This window comes from Triticum urartu, chromosome 3 (assembly GCF_003073215.2).
Source record: "Triticum urartu cultivar G1812 chromosome 3, Tu2.1, whole genome shotgun sequence".
NCBI classification, from domain to species: Eukaryota; Viridiplantae; Streptophyta; class Magnoliopsida; order Poales; family Poaceae; genus Triticum; species Triticum urartu.
The window spans coordinates 183228786-183236701 of record NC_053024.1 but is presented as its reverse complement, the minus strand read 5'-3'; positions in this window follow the sequence as shown (position 1 = coordinate 183236701).

The following is a 7916-nucleotide window of genomic DNA, read 5'->3' as shown; positions in this document are numbered from 1 at the left end:
TTACTTGACTCCTTGCTTTGTATGCTTTTACCCTACGCTTTAAGGGAACTTGCCGGCGCAGGCACCTTAGCCGCGAGCGCTGAGTGCGGGACGTCAGCAGTGTTGGGGAACGTTGTGGAAAACAAAAATTTTCCTACTCGTTTCACCAAGATCCATCTAGCAGTTCATCTAGCAACGAGACATCGGATGCATCTACATACCTTTGTAGATCGCGCACGGAAGCGTTCAAAGAACAGTGATGATGTAGTCGAACACGACGTGATCCAAATCACCGATGACCAAGCGTCGAACGGACGGCACCTCCGCGTTCAACACACGTACGGGACAGGAGACGTCTCCTCCTACTTGATCCAGCAAGGAGGAAGGAGAAGTTGATGAAGATCCAGCAGCACGACGGCGTGGTGGTGGATGCAGGGCGTCACAGTAGCAGGGCTTCGCCTATACTACGAGGAAGAGACGTAACGGGGAGAGAGGGAGGCGCCAAGGCTGAGGTATGAAGTCCCTCCCTCTCCTCAACTATATATGGGGGTGCCAAGGGGGGGGGGCGCCGGCCCTAGTAGATGGATCTACTAGGGGGGCGGCGGCCAAGGGGTGGGGGGCTTGCCCGCAAAGCAAGGGGGCGCCCCCTTTAGGGTTTCCCCCAACCCTAGCCGCATGGGCCCTTGGGGGGTGGCGCCCCAGCCCACTTTGGGCTGGGTTCCCTCCCACTTCAGCCCATGGGCCCCCCCGGGAGAGGTGGCCCCACCCGGTGGACCCTCGGGACCCTTCCGGTGGTCCCGGTACAATACCGGTGACCCTGAAACTTGTCCCGATGGCCGAAACAGCACTTCCTATATATAATTCTTTACCTCTGGACCATTCCGGAACTCCTCGTGACGTCCGGGATCTCATCCGGGACTCCGAACAATATTCGGGTTACTGCATATACATATCTTCACAACCCTAGCGTCACCGAACCTTAAGTGTGTAGACCCTACGGGTTCGGGAGACAAGCAGACATGACCGAGACGACTCTCCGGTCAATAACCAACAGCGGGATCTGGATACCCATGTTGGCTCCCACATGCTCCACGATGATCTCATCGGATGAACCACGATGTCGAGGATTCAATCAACCCCATATGCAATTCCCTTTGTCAATCGATATGTTACTTGCCCGAGATACGATCGTCGGTATCATAGTTCAATCTCGTTACCGTCAAGTCACTTTACTCGTACCGTAATGCATGATCCCGTGACCAGACACTTGGTCACTTTGATCTCATTATGATGATGCATTAGCGAGTGGGCCCAGTGATACCTCTCCGTCATACGGAGTGACAAATCCCAGTCTTGATCCATGTCAACCCAACAGACACTTTCGGAGATACCCGTAGTCTACCTTTATAGTCACCCAGTTACGTTGTGATGTTTGGTAGACCCAAAGCACTCCTACGGTATCCGGGAGTTACACGATCTCATGGTCTAAGGAAAAGATACTTGACATTGGAAAACTCTAGCAAACGAACTATACGATCTTGTGCTATGTTTAGGATTGGGTCTTGTCCATCACATCATTCTCCTAATGATGTGATCTCGTTATCAATGACATCCAATTTCCATAGTCAGGAAACCATGACTATCTGTTGATCAACGAGCTAGTCAACTAGAGGCTTACTAGGGACATGTTGGTGTCTGTTATTCACACATGTATTACGATTTCCGGATAACACAATTATAGCATGAATAAAGACAATTATCATGAACAAGGAAATATAATAATAATGCTTTTATTATTGCCTCTAGGGCATATTTCCAACAGTCTCCCACTTGCACTAGAGTCAATAATCTAGTTACATTGTGATGAATCGAACACCCATGGAATTCTGGTGTTGATCATGTTTGTCTCTAGGGAGAGGTTTAGTCAACGGATCTGCTACATTCAGGTCCGTATGTACTTTACAAATCTCTATGTCTCCATCTTGAACATTTTCACGAATGGAGTTGAAGCGACGCTTGATGTGCCTTGTCTTCTTGTGAAACCTGGGCTCCTTGGCAAGTGCAATAGCTCCAGTGTTGTCACAAAAGAGTTTGATTGGCCCCGACGCATTGGGTATGACTCCTAGGTCGGTGATGAACTCCTTCACCCATATTGCTTCATGTGCTGCCTCCGAGGCTGCCATGTACTCCGCTTCACATGTAGATCCCGCCACGACGCTTTGCTTGCAACTGCACCAGCTTACTGCCCCACCATTCAAAATATACACGTATCCGGTTTGTGACTTTGAGTCATCCAGATCTGTGTCGAAGCTAGCGTCGACGTAACCCTTTACGACGAGCTCTTCGTCACCTCCATAAACGAGAAACATTTCCTTAGTCCTTTTCAGGTACTTCAGGATATTCTTGACCGCTGTCCAGTGTTCCTTGCCGGGATTACTTTGGTACCTTCCTACCAAACTTACGGCAAGGTTTACATCAGGTCTGGTACACAGCATGGCATACATAATAGAACCTATGGCTGATGCATAGGGGATGACGCTCATCTCTTCTATATCTTCTGCCGTGGTCGGACATTGAGCTGAGCTCAATTTCATACCTTGTAACACAGGCAAGAATCCCCCGACAAGGGAGAACTCTCCGGCAAGGGAGGGCTTCCCGGTAAGGGAGAAGTCTCCGGCAAGGGAGGGTTCTCCGGCAAGGGACAGCACCAGCGGTGCCCCGACGGCGGAGACCACGACTGCAGAACCTCGTGCAGGTACTCCTCTTGCTTCAAAACTTCCCTTGGGTTCTTCTTCTCTTGATCTTCTTTTTGTTGGATATTTGCTTGACTCTTCCCCCTTTTCCGGCCGTCAGACCCATCCGCTGCAGAGCAGATGGAGATCGAGGTCGCCGCCGAAGAAGCAGCCGGCGCTGGCGATCCCGCCGGCGCCGGAGCCGCCAAGGGTGCCGCCGCAGCAACTGGCGAGGGGTCTGGCGATCGTACTGACGGCCCTGAGGCCGCAGGAGCGCCAGGCGCTACACCGACCGCCGACCTGTCCGCCGAAGCCGCAGCGCCAAGCTCTGAGGAGCCCCAACCGGGCGTCTACTTGAAGGCCGGTGACGACGTCTTCATCAATCTTCCCTGGGCATCGAACTCCAGGGCGCCGGTCGAGGGGGAGATCTTCGACGGGGAGGTGCTCGCCTCCGCGGGGCCGACGCTGGTCGACGCGCCAAGCAGCAGCAGCAACGAGCCTGAGGAAGAGCGGCTGCTGCGGAAGCTGGTGTCGCTCTACCGCGCGCGGCAAGCCAAGCTGGAGTCCCGCGAGGCACTTGTCGCAAAGGCGGGTGCAGACATTGAGAAGCGCGCGGAAGAGCTCGGGGGTTTCCACCGGGAAGCCCTCCGGTCCCTGGCGGAGGAGCGGGAGCAGCTCGCTGAAGCGCAGAAAGCCTTCCTCCTCTAGAAGGCTGAAGTCGAAGAGCAGCAACGACTTGCCGCTGTGAAGCTAGCCGTGGAGGAGGGCGAGCTGGCGCAGCGGAAGGTCAATCTCGACGCCCACGAGGAGGAGCTTGCCGCACGCGAGGAGAAACTTGGCGGAGACCTCAAGCGAGCAGAGGACACTGCCGCCGCCGCCGAGGCCGCCAAGAAGAAGTTGGAGACGAAGGTGGCGCGTCTAGAAGCCGATCTTGCCGAGAAGGGCAAAGAGCTCGGCGCCGCCAAGGTCTTCAATGTGGATCTTAAGTTGAAGCTAACCACTTTGACCAAGACTCTGGACAGCGCCAAGAAGCGGGAGGCGGCCTTGAAGGAGGAAATCAAGGCCGACAAGCCGCTGCTGGAGAGTGCTGCCGCCGCCCAGAACGCCTTCAGGGAGACTGTGACGCACTGGACGGAGAGTCTTGTGAATACCGCCACAGACATCGACAAGGAGCTGGCGCAGCTGGGGATGGAAGATCTTGGGTATCCCTCCAACGACAACCTCCAACCCAGCGCCAAGCTCGTCCTGTTCTTCAAGGGCGTGGCGACGGCCCTTCAGCGGCTCCGGGAAAGGATCCCCAAGCAGCTGGCCGACGAGTTGCGCAAGATCTGCGCGGGAGCTCTTCAGAAAGTGTTGATGAAGGTGGCCTTCCGCAATCCGGGCCTCCGCCTCACCAATATCCTCAGGATCTTGCCGCCGGAAGCTGATCTGGAGGAGCTCAAGGCCCTTGTCGCACCCATTGTGGACAAGGTGAGCGGGATCAAGAGGGTCGAAGGCGATCGCGTAGATTAGGCCGCCCATTTCTTCTTTCCTTGTCGCTGTTTATCATGTCATGAAAACAATCTATTAGAGCTGCGACAAGCTATCTTTGTAATATAGCTTCATTTTGGGTATCCATTGCAATGTTATTCCCTTTACTTGACTCCTTGCTTTGTATGCTTTTACCCTACGCTTTAAGGGAACTTGCCGGCGCAGGCACCTTAGCCGCGAGCGCTGAGTGCGGGACGTCAGCAGCCTGCTGGCGGTGCCGCTGCCGACAAGAAACCTTGTCGCGACTAGTTGCAGCTCACTTAAGTTGTCGAGCGGACTCGAAACAAAGTAAGGGCGCTAGCAACTCACTTAATTTGTTGAGCGGACTCGAAACAAAGTAAGGGCGCTAGCAGCTCACTTAAGTTGTTGAGCGGACTCGAAACAAAGTAAGGGCGCAACTAGCTACGAGTTGGTTCCTCCGCGCATAGGTTTTCCATACAAAGTGCGGTTGTTCAAGGGAAATAACTTAAAATTTAAAAATCTGATTGCTCAAACTTTGGCAACTTAGCTTTTCTGTTGTTTGCTTCCCGGCAAGGCGAAACTTCCTTGAGCGACGCCTGGTCCATACCACCATCTTCTCCTTTCCCCCCCCGGCAAACTTGTGGGCGGGGGAACCTTCTTTTCCTTGAGAGAAAAGAAAGAAGAGAAAATAAATATATGGAGCCTTATGGCTCGTTATTGCTTACCAGGGAGTTGGTGCTGCACAAAGTGTCAGATCAGATATGCCAAGAAATAAGAAGCATGAAATCGACAAAATGTGCGAAGCACATGAGCTTTACTTATGCACGGGGTCTGCGCCCGGCTTTGTACGAAGGATTACATGCCACAGCAGCAAGACTTGTACAAAAGGTGGTTGCCGGAACAGGTTCCGACAACCGCGCCTTACGGGTAAAACTTACGAAGATGCTCAATGTTCCAGGAGTTGCTCACCGGAATGCCATCTTCGGTCTCAAGGCGGACAGCGCCAGGCCTAGTGACTCGTTTCACCCGGTAAGGGCCTTCCCACTTCGGCGTCAACTTGTTGGAATTCTTGGCGGACTGAACTCGCCGAAGAACAAGGTCGCCTTCCTCGAGACTTCTGGCGTTAACTTTGCGGCTATGGTAGCGGCGCAAAGCTTGCTGGTAGCGAGCAGCTCGCACAGCAGCCTGAAGACGGTCTTCCTCAAGGAGCAGCGCGTCATCTTGTCGCAGCTGCTCTTGCTCGAGCTCATCATAAGCGAGCACTCGAGGTGACCCGTATACGAGTTCCGTGGGGATAACTGCCTCTGCTCCATAGACTAGAGCGAAAGGTGTCTGGCCAGTGGCTCGATTTGGCGTCATCCTGATCGACCAAAGAGCCACCGGCAGCTCCTCGATCCAGTTTCTTCCGCACTTGTGCAGCTTGTCGAAAGTTCTGGTCTTGAGCCCGCGCAGCACTTCAGCATTTTCCCTCTCCGCTTGACCGTTGCTTCTCGGGTGAGCAACAGAAGCGAAGCAGACCTTGGCGCCAAGATCTTGGACGTACTGCATGAAGGTGCGGCTCGTAAATTGTGTACTGTTGTCGGTGATTATCCTGTTAGGGATCCCGAAGTGGCAAACAATCGACCTGAAGAACTTGACTGCTGACTGTGCTGTCACCTTCCTCACTGGTTCCACTTCCGACCACTTTGTGAACTTGTCGATTGCAACGTACAAGTACTCAAAGCCCCCGACAGCTCGGGGAAAGGGGCCGAGGATGTCGAGCCCCCAGACCGAAAATGGCCAGGATAAAGGGATCGTCTGGAGAGCTTGAGCTGGCTGGTGTATCTGCTTGGAATGGAACTGGCACGCTTCACACTTGGTTACTTGTGCAGTTGCATCCTGGAGGGCTGTTGGCCAGAAGAAACCTTGCCGGAATGCTTTACCGACAAGTGCTCTTGCGCCAATGTGGTGACCACATATGCCTCCATGTATCTCTGCCAACAGCTTTTGTCCATCTTCCCGGTGAATACACTTCAATTTCACGCCGTTGAGTCTTCTTCTGTACAGTGTCTTGTCGACAAACTGGTACATACTTGACTGCCGGGCTACTCTTTCCGCTTCTTCTTGCTCTTCGGGAAGTTCTCCTGTCTGAAGGAAACGGACAATCTGCTGCGCCCATGCTGGAGCTTGTGGCTTGACAACAAGGACTAAAGGCAAATCTGCCGCTGCGGGAACATCCGCTTCTACGGCGAGAACCTGCGGCTCTGCCGGAGCTTGACGTTCCCCGGCAAGCTTGCCGGAGCAAAACTTGCCGGGAGCTTCTGCTTCAACGGAACAAACCCTGGGGTTTCCCGGAGCAGACTGCTCCTCAGCGTTTTTGGCGTTGATCTTGGGGACTGCTGCGGGAACATCCGCTTCTACAGCGAGAAGCTGCAGTTCTGCTGGAGCGTGACGTTCCCCGGCAAGCTTGCCGGAGCAAAACTTGTCGGGAGCTTCTGCTTCAACGGAACAAACCCTAGGGCTTGCCGGAGCAGATTGCTCCGCAGCGCTCTTGGCGTTGATCTTGGGGGCCTTCTTGGCGGCGGCTTCGGGAAGCTCTGCCGGCAGATAGTCACCAGAAACCAACTTCCTCTTCTTGCTCTGTCCAGTTGATGGCGTCACGGACGGTTGAGTCAGCTTGAGCACAAAGATCCCTGGTTCCACAGGTAATTTAAGTGCGGCGCACTTTGATAGGCCATCTGCAATGGCGTTCTGAGCTCTTGGAACATGCTCCATCTGCAGGCCGTCAAAGTGCTCTTCTAGCTTTCTCACTTCATCGACGTAAGCTTCCATCAACGGACTCTGATAATTCTTGTTTACTTGACGGACGACAAGTTGCGAGTCACCCCTGACAATGAGCTTCTTGATCCCAAGGTCTGCCGCGATCCTGAGACCGGCAAGCAAGCCCTCATACTCTGCAGTATTGTTTGTTGCTTGCTCCTTGGGAAAGTGCATCTGGACTACGTACTTGAGATGCTCTCCGGTGGGTGCGACAAGCAGCACGCCAGCGCCGGCGCCTTGCAGCGAAAAGGCACCATCAAAGTACATCAGCCACTCTTTGCTTACTTCCTTGTCAGGGATGCTCGTTTCTGGAATTTCTTCATCTAGTGTTGGCATCCATTCTGCTTGACGGGCCGTGCATGAGGACAAACGGCAAGGTGGTGCTCAATTACTTTCCTGGGAACACCGGGGATGTCAGACGGTTGCCACGCAAACACGTCGACATTCGCCCGCAGGAAAGCAACGAGCGTGCTTTCCTATTTAGGGTCGAGAGTGGCGCTGATGGTAAAGGTACCACCAGTGCCGTCCTCCTTGGCGGACACCTTTTTCGTCTCTGGCGGAGCTGCCATCGTCTTCTTACACTTGCCAATGGAGCTCGATGGTGCGTCCTCGACGGTAGCGCAGCACTCCGAAGAGGTGCGCTTGCCGGAGTGGGCATCAGAACTCTTGCCGGACTTGGTCTTCTTCCCCCCGGGAGCTTCAGCGGCAAGTGACTTGTGATCTGCTGTGGCTGCTGCTTCCCGGTAGATCTTGTCGGCACAGATAAGAGCATCCTTCTTGTCGCCGGGGACAGAGATGACGCTTATCGGGCTTGGCATCTTCAGCATGTTATATGCGTAGTGAGAGGCTGCCATGAACTTGGCGAGTGTTGGACGGCCAAGTATCCCATTGTAAGGTAATGGAATATCGGCAACG